Genomic DNA, 12,789 nt, shown 5'->3' on the forward strand with positions numbered 1-12,789 from the left:
CTAACTATTAACTACTAATAAATTAATAATAAACGTTAAAATACAAGAAAAGTAATACTTTTTCCCTACATTGAAAAAAGTGCCGGTACGCCGTACCTGTGCTTACCGTCACAAGAAATCACTGTAGATATATATATTCTTGTAATCATGCACTGTGCTGCATACATATATGAATGCTACATGATAATTTAGAAACTACTTTATAGCGTAAGTAATCACACTTAATCTCTAAATTCCTGTTAGATATGCGCTGCGTATAGCGTACTGTTGTTCCCAACATAAGTCAATAGTCATGTCTTCAAAATGATTTTCGATTATTGCTCTTCACTAATACCATACGACTCGATTCACAACAGCCAGGCTTTCTTCTTCGTTCCATTCGAAACCTTAGAACTGATTGTTTCAGAAAAAAAAGGTATATTGGCAGCTACTGGCAACAAGGAGCCCCGGTGATGATGCTTAGACTGCGAGCGTGCTTTGATAAAAAGAATTGTTGGCGAACTGCCAAAACGTAAAAAAAGAACGCATCTAAAACAATAATAATAGACATAAAAACTTGGCACCTGGGTAAATTAAGATCTATATTCATATAACCAAACAACAAAAATAATCACAAAGTGGTAAGTATGGTAATGTGGCTTGTCAGACATGTGTCTTGTACGGTTGACTGATTTTCATGTGCTCTTGACCAGAAAAGAAACAAAAAGCACTCTTGAAGCTGTGCTATCAGGGACGAAATGCGGAAAAAGCAGATTTTGCTTAGTCATGTGAAACACCGCACTCATTCTTAATCATCGGAATCGAAGACCATGCCACTGTCACGGACGAAGTTGACTTGTCGCAGAGATTCCTAAAGAAGCGAAGATAATGATGTCCTAGGCCAATACTTCAGCTGGATGATGACGACAGGCTGTATGTTGATGTTTTAACTATTATAAAGATAGTCCGGAGAGCTCATCTACTTGAAAGCTATTGTAATCCAAATAAGGTCACGATCCTAAGATCAAGAGATAAGATCAGGAGTGTTGACCAACGCAAAGGCCATAATCTTAGTTCAGAATGACCGAATGTCATTTTAAAACAATTCTTCTAATAGCAATATACTAAGGTGTACATAAAAGAGTTCTTCTATAGAGGGAACATCGACCTCTCTCCTTGAGTTCACTATAATGATAGGTAAACAACTGGTTTTTTATTTCTTAAAATCACAATAACATCCATGAAAAAGCAATGGCTTATACTTCCAACGTATGTTAATATCATTGTTATTGTTAATTAGAAACTTAACCTTAACTAAGTCACAGGTTTTCCTGGCCGACGAAGGCAACTCGTTTTATGCTTGAATGACACTTGTAAAGATAAGAGTTCTCCTGTGTTTGTCCCAGCAAGTTGAACAAGAAATGTCTTTTCACTATGTGTTTTCTTGCGTAGTTTCTTTTCAGATAAAAACATAAAATATAAAAGTATTTTAATTATGTTGGCTATGAGTTTAATAATTAACCATCTTTTTTACAATACCTCTATTCAAGTCAGAACTTTATTGAGGGTGGGGTGGAGGGTGGAACCAGGACAGAGATCTCAAAAACTGCTCTAGAGATGTTCCTAGAATTTTAACAGTTGAGCTGAGAAAAGAATTATTTCATTGGCCACAATGGGAAACAATAGTTTGACCGTTATAATTTCTAAAATAAAAAAAAAAGAAATACATTTAAATTTTGGCTAGAGAACTAGATCTAGGTCTAATTCCAACAATTGAAAGGACTGCTGCTTTTTTGGGAAATATCCTAACGTAGGCCATTATTGATTAAAGGGTTTAATAAATTAATGTTCAGGAAAATTGTACGCATCGTCTTCTTGCTCTAGACTCTAGATCTAAAGGCCTCTCATTGGGATATTATAAAGAGTAGTAGATCTATAAATTCGTTTAACCAGGACTCTTTCTCCTTTCTCGGGACTAGGGGGGGGGGGGGAGGCTGGGTTTAAAATGTTTAATTGTTTTTTAATCGAACATTCATGAGTTATTAATAGAAAACCAGACGCTCTATAAGTTGTATAAAGGAAGTATTATCTTTTTCAAACAGAATTCTCATGTTTTTCTTGTTTTTATACTTGATACTCATTGTGTTTCCATATAAGATGAAACAGAACATATTTTATAATAATATATCGAGAGAAAACTATTTAAAGATCGTTTGTTTTGGTAAAGTTTTAAAAATGAAAATATTGCAATCTACAAGTCAATGGACCTATGTGTCCGTGTAGAAGCTACAAGTCACTGGACCTATGTGTCCGTGTAGAAGCTACAAGTCACTGGACCTATGTGTCCGTGTAGAAGCTACAAGTCACTGGACCAATGTGTCCGTGTAGAAGCTAGAATCACTGGACCTATATGTCCGTGTAGAAGCTACAAGTCACTGGACCTATATGTCCGTGTAGAAGCTACAAGTCACTGGACCTATATGTCCGTGTAAAAGCTACAAGTCACTGGACCTATGTGTCCGTGTAGAAGTTAGACTTGATCATTTCTTTTGCTCCTGAAATCAAACTCGGCCATCGGACACTCTACACTTTTTTTTTCGTCCATTCAGGCCTCTCTCTCTCACTATCTCTCTCTCTCTCTCTCTCGTGAAATAGATGGTCTTCCTAAACCCTGTTGGCTGGAATATCGATCCGTTATTAGATCGAATCTATTTTTGAATTCAGCTTTTAAAACTCCTTCCACTTGGCTTTCAAGACCAGTTCTCTGCTCTCTCCCCCCCCCACCCCTCCTTCGTTCCTCCCACCACCATTTTCACAATGCCTCCTCCCGACCTCCACCCAAGCCTCAGTTCAGCAATCTACGTTATGTTCTCTTATCTCAGAGGCGAGCAGGAAAGTACTCAAGTTGTGAGTTGCCAGTTTGGCTGTTAGCAGCACGTCTCGCCACACATCCCTTGGCTATCGGGTTCCAGGTATTCAGAACAGACATTTCGCTTGGGTCTGTAGCTCATGCGCGTGCGTGCGTGTGTGTGTGTGCGTGCATTCATTCGTGCTTGTGTTGTTTGGAGAGTAAAGATAAATCTACAGCGATGTGTGGTCACCTTCCACACCAACCACACGATCTACTAACACCTATAGCTTAAATTTATTGCCGCTGTCAACATTAAGCACCAAATTACTCTGCATTCAAGTTTACTTTTTTATATAAATATCTTCTGCTAAGGAAAAAAAAGTTTGGCTTTTGTTTCTGTACGAAGCTGGCCACATACAGTCCAACATTTTGACAAGGGGAAATTTCTATACCAACCGGCAGTGGAAACAAAAGGCAATGTGGCAACAAGAGAACTCACTTAATTCTGACGCCAGCCCAATGACGTCTGCTGTTGTTCTGTTTCATGGTTGAGCCTTGTAGTTAATGGCTGTAGATTAAGCCATGTGTGACTTAAGAGGCTGATTCGTCGTCTGGTGCATTGGTGTGTGTGTGTGTGTGTGTGTGTGCGGGTCTGGTGCATGTGTGTGTGTGTGTGTGCGGGTCTAGTGCATGTGTGTGTGTGTGGGTCTGGTGCATGTGTGTGTGTGTGTGGGTCTGGTGCATGTGTGTGTATGTGTGCGTGGATACTTAAAAAAAACAAACAAACAAACAAAGTAGAAAGTCATAGAGTTAACTAAAGAGAAAAAAAAAGAGACAAACAGAGAAAAAAAAAGAGACACAGAGAAGAACAAAAAGACACAAAGAGATAGAGAAAGAGACATAAAGAAAGAAAGCGAAAAAGAGACAGAGAGACCAAGAGAAAGGGAAAGACAAAAAAGAGAGACAAAGAGAAAGGAAGAGAAAGACAGAGAGAGAGACACACAGTGAAAGACATTAAGTGATAATAAGGATAGAGACATACAGAAAGAGAGGTGGAAGAGAGAGGGAGATCCATGTTTCACTCTGTCAACATAAAAATCTCTAAGAAATGACATGTCTTGCTAAAAGCCTCTAAGATTGTATACTGCACACATTAAGACGCTTTAAGTGCAAAGGATGATAAAATTGAGAGGTTTCAAAGAGACTAATCTCCCTAGTGTACGGCTAAATTTCCATTAGAGTGTCTTTGCCTAAGAACTGAAGTAACGTGAGACCAGAACACATAAGAAGAAGAGTGTGTTGCCTCGTCAATGCTATTCTTCTTACGTGTATATAATTTTAACTGATGCAATTAGTCTTGATAAGCAATACTGATAAAACAAAAAATTAGGCCTATCTCTAGACTAGAATACACTTGGCACATTTGTTTTACAATTTGACCTTCTTCTGTTGTAACGACTCGTGTCCATCTCGTATGCCTCTTTTTCATGTGACTGTGGAGCCCTATTTTGGAGAGACACTCCCGTCCACATGGGGGGTAATGCCATTTTTCGTTTGGTGCGCTTTTCTTTCAGAGCTGAGGTCCTTGCTTTTTTGCTGTGCATAGCTTTCTTGGTCACCATCTCCTCCACGTAGTGCACTCTAGGGCTATGTCTTCCCTATGGTCAGTATCACTGTTCACTATTATGAGGTCCTGTTTTATTACATCTACGTAACGGAGGTGGTGGCGACCAGTTTTTCTGGAGCCAGACGTGAGTTGCCCATAAAGAATGATTTTCGGGATGCGCTTGTCCTCGATCCCGCGAACATGTCCGAGCCAGCGGCGTTGTCTGAGGACTGTAAAGATGCTGAAAAGACCCGTTCGTGTAAGGATCAAAATATTGCACACTCTCTTTCGCCATGTGATTTTCAAGATCCTTCGGAGGCAGCGCAAATGAAATGAGTTTAGTTTTCTCTCTTGCTTTGCGAACGTAGTCCACGAGTCACTGCCGTACAGTAGCATGCCTTTTAGACCTCCATTTTGGTCGTTGTATTGAGATTTTGGTTTTCCCAAATTCTTGGTCTTAGCCTAGGGATGGGTGAACAGCCTATTATCTGTAAAGTTTTAAAGAAGCCATCTCTGCTGACTAAATCGAAGGTCTTAGTTAGGTCAATGCACAGAGGCATCCTTTGTTCTCTGCACTTTTCCTGAATTTGGCGAATGTAGAAAATCATGTCGATTGTGGAAGTCCCTGAGCGAAAGTTGCACTGTGATTATGGATTTTTTTTTCTATGTATTAAACATCAAGAAGAGAAAGTGATAAAAAAAACAACAACATTCTTGGACACCCTGGTCAAGTGGTTGCTGAACAAAAGGGTGGTGTGATGAAGCATTGAAAGTAGATACTTGAGTTTATATTGTAATTTAAAAATAAATCTTACTACTGCTGCAGGGGGGAACAACTGAATAGAAAATACAATAAAAATACATAGAGGAAAACTTGCTAGACGAATGGTTGTGGCTCCTGTCCCAAACAAAACTTATATCAACTCACTCCGACTGTCCCAAACAAAACTTATATCAACTCACTCCTCCTGTCCCAAACAAAGCTTATATCAACTCACTCCTCCTGTCCCAAACAAAACTTATATCAACTCACTCCTCCTGTCCCAAACAAAACTTATATCAACTCACTCCTCCTGTCCCAAACAAAGCTTATATCAACTCACTCCTCCTGTCCCAAACAAAGCTTATATCAACTCACTCCTCCTGTCCCAAACAAAACTTATATCAACTCACTCCTCCTGTCCCAAACAAAGCTTATATCAACTCACTCCTCCTGTCCCAAACAAAACTTATATCAACTCACTCCTCCTGTCCCAAACAAAGCTTATATCAACTCACTCCTCCTGTCCCAAACAAAACTTATATCAACTCATTCCTCCTGTCCCAAACAAAACTTATATCAACTCACTCCTCCTGTCCCAAACAAAGCTTATATCAACTCACTCCGACTGTCCCAAACAAAACTTATATCAACTCACTCCTCCTGTCCCAAACAAGGCTTATATCAACTCACTCCTCCTGTCCCAAACAAAATTTATATCAACTCACTCCTCCTGTCCCAAACAAAGCTTATATCAACTCACTCCTCCTGTCCCAAACAAAACTTATATCAACTCACTCCTCCTGTCCCACACAAAGCTTATATCAACTCACTCCTCCTGTCCCACACAAAGCTTATATCAACTCACTCCTCCTGTCTGTCTTGTACATGTTTTTTTGTTTGTTTTTTTTGTACACGATATTTCTCCCTCTTCCCACTCTCGGGTCAAGTCAAAACTTAGCACAATTATTGATAGCCCCCAACATAACACAAATATATTATAAAAATCAATTATTTAATTATTCTCTTTATTATAATTTTCCTTTGTGTAATTGTGACCGCATTACATAATAAATAAGTAATATAATCATATTTATATAATTATTTTGTTTGTTCTTACTTTGGTCCTTCCTTGATGAATACTATTTGTATTTTTCTAATATATTAATTGTTGAAACATTGTAATATTGTCTGCTGCCGGGTCAGTGCTGGAAAGCTAAGTCTTAAATCTTCCTAGTTCACGAGTTGGATGTCTGACCTATACAATTAGCCACATTTAGCCTCCAGGGAATTGGTTTAAGTTCTCTTTGCTGGATCTAAAGCTTGAATCAAAATATCTTTGCTTCCACGATGACTTGAAACCGAGACACACAAATTGGCAGACGATCTGGTTAACGATTCTGTCCCATGTCTGCTTTTTCTTGTTTGTTGGCCTGCATTTTTATGTCATGAATTAATAATTCATAGAAATTATTTTAATCAAAATAACATTGTTTAAAAAAAAATCAAAAAATCATGGACTCTAGGATACATATAAAATAATTTTTTTACATAATTAACAAAACGTATGTCAGCTCAGTCTGTGGAATCTTGTATACACGTTGGTTCTCCCACTTTACAGTCTCGGGTCAAATTGAAACTTTGCACAATTATTCATTGTCGATGACAGCATATGAATCAATAAAAAAAATATTAACCAATTAGTTAATCAATTTTTTTTTAAATACAGAAACTGGTCAGTAAATTTGTTTTATATACAAAAGTACTTAACAAAGGAAAGATTAGCCTAGTGTAGAGAGGAAGTTCGCTATAAATCTTAAAAATGGATTAATTTTTTTTTTACTATAAAACCTTTTTTTTATAAGTACTTGTAGAAGCTGACATGTTGGCTTTCCATCATGGAGGATAGAGACCCCGAATCGGACAACTTTTTTTTTCAATGCTGCATGGAAACCAGTCAGATACTCCCTACCTCCCCCCTCTCCCCTTAAACCGGTGCACGAAAGTGATTGGACCATAGCACACGGAGCATCCTATAAGATAAAAGTTTTGCTAAACAAAAACAATTTACACAAATATTTCAAACAGCACACATTTATTATTGCTAGTCTAGCTCTTTTAACAATTATTGACACGATTGATTCAAAATAGTTTCAATCAATAAATTTTTTTTTTTTAAATATGTTTTACTTCTTCTGTACTTTTGCAGTTTCACTGACTTCAATAATATTGACTCTTGTGATCACATCATTCGTCTTAATTCAACTTTTCACCTATCTAAGGCTAAGTCTAACAAAGCCTAGCATAAATATTTATTTACCATAGATCTACACTTTGCAAGGGAACTACAAACATCAACATTTATAGAATTCCACATTGTCGCCCATTATTTAAAACAAAACGATTTTTGAAGACTCCAGGAAATCAATAAAATCTCCATTAGCTATTCTTTTTTGTACGGAGACTGGAAGGAATGAACATTTCACTCTTGCCAAGCAAGTTGTTAGTATTTTATCTTTCAGTTTTTGGTTGGACATACTTGGATCCTAGGGATCATTTGGGGTGAAGAAATGAATCCAGAAAAGTTGATCTCCATTGGAGATTTTCAGGATAAACTAAATGTCAAGGAACTAAATTGAACTTTACTTTTAAAATATTTGAGTTATAGCTTAACCACAGACCTATATATATATTACACCTAAACTGGACATGGAAATCTCTAACACTACACAAAAATTTGAAAAAAAAACTTCAAAAAGAAAAGCTGAAAGAAGTCGTTGTTTCGTAAAGTAGTTATAAGAAGTAAATTTGTTGTTTTTTCAACCCTAACTTATGTAATTGAACATCGAAAATAAAAGTTCTCTCGTCTCATAATTATTTTTTTTATTGCATTTTTGAAATACACAATGTAGATCCAGAAAGATCTAGTTAGTCATTTTTTTTTAAATGTACAATCTAAAATCATAATATGATTAAAATCAACAACTTGAATTATTTCGATCTAGGATTGTCGAAACATTATCTTAATGGAAACTAAAAGGAAATGTCTTTATATCATAAATTGCATAAATATATAACTCTGTGATTAATATTAATAAAGCCCATTTTATTTAAAATCTGTAAATTGGTATTGCATTATTTCTAAACTTTGAAAGACACTAAAGATCGATGTTCCTAGATTCTGTGTGACTTCCCTTGAGAAAGAGTTACGTACATAATAATCTATATACATATGTCAGTGATCTGATCATTATCGGATTAAAACTTGTTTCCGTTTTCTAGTCTAAGTCTAAGATATAGTCTTATATATAGATTATATACTTATATACAAATATTCTGATGCAAAGCAGTTTATCTTCGTATCGAATCGAATCCTCTTTATTGTTGCTAGTTAGTTGCTTATTTCTTTATAAATTTGAAGTCAACGAGTGAAAGTCAATTAATTTCTCCTTAATAAAATTATATGGTGTTAGAAACGGCTGAGAAAGTTGTATCTGTACTGCAACAAAATGCATGAAATATTGTCCTAGACATAAAAAAACAAACACATAGCAACACTTCCTGGACTTTGTTCTCCAGACACACAGAAGCTATCTAGTTATAGTTTGTTTTTCCGCAGTGTATGAGAGTTTGTTGGTATGATAATTAAGTTTATCGAGTGAGAAGTAATTGATAATAAATGTGTAACTGAAACATTGTGATCACAACTGTATGCAAATTACAAATGTCTTGTCTAGCAGACGACAAAGTAAAAGCGAATGGTGTATGTAAGTTTAGTTCACAAGTAGATCTCCTTCAGTCGTAGAACAAATGTGGGTCATCTCGGGAAGCACTTTTTCTTGGGATTGTAGAGTCCTATACTGGAGAGCTATTTCTGTTCACAGACAAATCACCTAAAGGAGGTATTTTCTTTGATGGTAGAGGAACCAGCTATCTTTCATTTAGCTCGCTTTTCTTCCAGAGTTGAGGTCATAGCGCACATATAAGGAACACGGTTACTGTGTAAGTATCTTATCTTATCTTATATAATACAGACGTTACTTCAAAAAAGATGATTACGTTCTACGCGTCATGCATTTAGTCATGCATATTAACCAATGACTTAAATTCTGCCAAGTCACTGGTTTTCCTGGCTAGCTCAGGCAACCCATTCCATGCTCTAATAGCACTAGGGAAGAAGGAGTATTTGTACAAACTCATCCTAGCAAATGGGACGAGGAATGTACCTTTATATAAAGGAAGTATAGATAAAAGGAAGTATAGTATAGAAGTGCGTGCATAAATAACATTATGAGTGTAATTCTAGTCCTCACAAAACATATGGCCTGCAAATAAAAGCAAATAACACGAAATAGACCCTCCAAGAGTAGCAACCCCCCTATATTTCTTGTTAATAGATTTTGCAGTTGTAACTTTTGGTAGTAATGGTTTGCTTTTTATGTTGTTTTTTTCTGCGAAAATAATTTTTTTGTCAGCTGCAATGAATTTTGTCAGAATTTTTCGAGAAAGTCTATCACAAAAAAAATTAACATGCCTGTCACTTATCAAGATACTGTGTTTCCGAATTTTATGGAAATCATTAAAAAACTGATAGAAACAGGCACATAGGCATGGGGGCTATTAAATATATAATTTGATTAGACTTATATCTTACATTTTTTTAAAAAGAAGAAAGAAAGAAAACAAGATTACAACCATATAAACTCATAGGCGACCCCCGTGGCTATACATTTGAGTTCGCTGTTTGGTAAAAAGAAAGGTTTCAATATGAGCTTGATTACTAGAAGTTAGATCTATGAACTACTAACTATCAATAATCACAATCCTATGACCATGTACATGTAAAGTATGATGGCCTACGATCACCCCCCACTCAATACACGAGGTCTGAATACGACTAGGGCGAACATTTTCTTTATGTACACAAAGATATGAACAGATTAATGACAACAATCAATGATGGTACGGAAACTGTGCTCCGGTGGGCTCTACTTTCTGGTTTCTAGCGTCTTTATGTGAAGCACTGGTGTCTGGGAGCCTCTAGGCTAAGAATGTTTCAAAGGACAATCCATAATAGGTAACACAGTCGCTTTGTACCAGAACAACTTGAGAATCTGGTCTTTTTGTATTGGCGACTTGAAATGCTAGTACTGAGGTGTTTTTTTTTTTTTTTTTTTGTTGTTTCTTTGTGATAAAATTCTGTACTAGACTTGCTGGACTCATCCGCCCAAATCATCATTCAAATGTTTTATGTTTTGTTTCTTTGTTTAAATAATTATAATGACGTATTGCAGGCGCCTCGCCAGCTAGTGGTGGGGACAAATAGGACTCAAGTCCTGGCTTCAATAGAAAAGGAGGGAGGCATTCATGCTTTTTTTTTGTTGTTAATGCACACTGTATACGTATTTGAATGTTTTAAGCAGGTTGGGGGAGGGATACAGAGGGGCCCAAATATTTCAGGTGGCGGGTCGGCTTATAATGTCTATGATGTATTTCTCCAGACAGAGCATCCTGGGAAATCTAAATACCAAAGCCCTCGTGAAATTAATCTAAATAATAGATATCACTTAAAGAACGCACTGTATCTACGACTACCTTACTCTTTGTGTGCGCACGGAAACACCTGATCCTGCGAAACATCTGGCAGAGAACGTACATTACAAATCATCAGACCATAACACTAGAGCTCATTTTATTGCAGGTAAATTAGACTCGTGGCAAGTCATTCTTCTCCAGTCTCGAGTTGACCTGGGTATTAATATAACGATTTCTTGGGGTTGACATTTGTTTGGTGGCTGGGAAGTGGTGGTAGAGTGAAAACGCACTTAGTTTTTTGAGTGAGGGAAATGATTTTAGTTTGTGTAGCTACTTTAACAACAACACAACATAATGTCCTATTTGACAAACAATACAACATAATGTCCTATTTGACATACAACACAACATAATGTCCTGTTTGACAACAACACAACATAATGTCATGTTTTGACAAAAATACAACATAATGTGCTGTTTGACAAAATTACAACATAATGTCCTGTTTGACAACAATACAACATAATGTCCTGTTTGACAACAATACAACATAATGTCCTGTTTGACAACAATACAACATAATGTCATGTCATAAATGTTTAAAAAAGTAAAATTCTAGCAATTTTTATTTGCGTACTTTTTTTTTATCATAATCAGTTGTTTATAAGACAGATTTCTGTTGGTATAATTTTCTTTAAATACTTAGAAAAAAAAGCTATTAAATTTCAAAATTATAGCAAAACATATTTTGTGGCTTTAATTCAATGCCTTCCTGCGGACATGTTTTATCTCACAAATTTTTGAACGTTTTTTTAGCGGCCCCCGAAAGGGGAAAAGATGCTATTAGTTTTGTGTGGTCTGTCTGTGCGTCTGTCCGTCCGTCTGTCCGGTTTGTATCTCAGAAACTAGAAGAGAAAATGAAAATCGGACATCATGATATTTTAGATCATTCCAAGTTCTGATGCAATGGCTACTTTTTTCTTTTCCGAAAGTGAACCATCTAATTTTTTAAATTATATATGCAAGCAGATTTTTCAAAAAAATTACACCACTTTTCAATGAAAAACTTCAGGGGAAGGTAACGTTTTTGTAAAAGGTCATGGACTTCTTCATTAATAACTTAAGCTTCATTCGTAGATTGGTAAAAAAAATTTGCATGTAAGGTTACAATGGTAAAAGTGTCAATAGTTCATTATAAAATATTTTCCATTTATTTACTAACTCAATGAATTGAATACTGATTCAAATGGTGTTTTAAAAAAGAATTTTGATACGAACTTCGCTTTAGTTTCAAAAATAACAAACTACTTTTATAGCACGCAGTTTTGACATATCCTCATTATAGGGGTCTACACTTGACAGTCTAAATAAGACTAAATAGAGCCTAGATCTAGATATATTTATAATAAATGTATTAATAATTTGAACAAAATTTTAATTATTAAGGCAATAACTTATCTTCTGACAGCTCAGGGGTGCAGATTTATTTATTATGTAAACAACAGTATTTTTACAGTATCACATTAAGAAATGAATCGGATACGAACAGTATAGTACACCATTAGTAATGGCATTACCCGGTAACAAAAGGCCTACGATTCATGATCATAACATTGGCCTAGGTCAAGTAATTTTAAGATACGAGTTCTAGTCTAGATATAGTAGATTCTATGACTTAGATCTAATTCTAGACTAGACTTAGATCTTGAATTTAGATTTAGATCTAAAACTAGGTCTAGATCTAGCTAGATCTATGTCTAGTTTGTATGACAAATGACAATAGAGATATTAATTTTTATTTTGCGAGGGGAATGTCTGGACAGTCTGGTCCAAGTAGACCTACTCCAAGTCTTTCAAGTCATTTCTAGCTAGCTCACTACCTAACTTAAATAGGTCAAGAACTTTTTTTTCGTGTTGCCAATTTATACAATTTTGTAAGAAGAATAAATCTTTTTTAGTTTCTCTTTATTACATGTTACATGTTATTAATTAATTTTGAATGTATGGATAAGGTGAATTATTATTATTTTAAAAAATATAAGTGTATGCTAAATGAAT

This window comes from Biomphalaria glabrata, chromosome 5 (genome assembly GCF_947242115.1).
Source record: "Biomphalaria glabrata chromosome 5, xgBioGlab47.1, whole genome shotgun sequence".
Taxonomy (NCBI): Eukaryota; Metazoa; Mollusca; class Gastropoda; family Planorbidae; genus Biomphalaria; species Biomphalaria glabrata.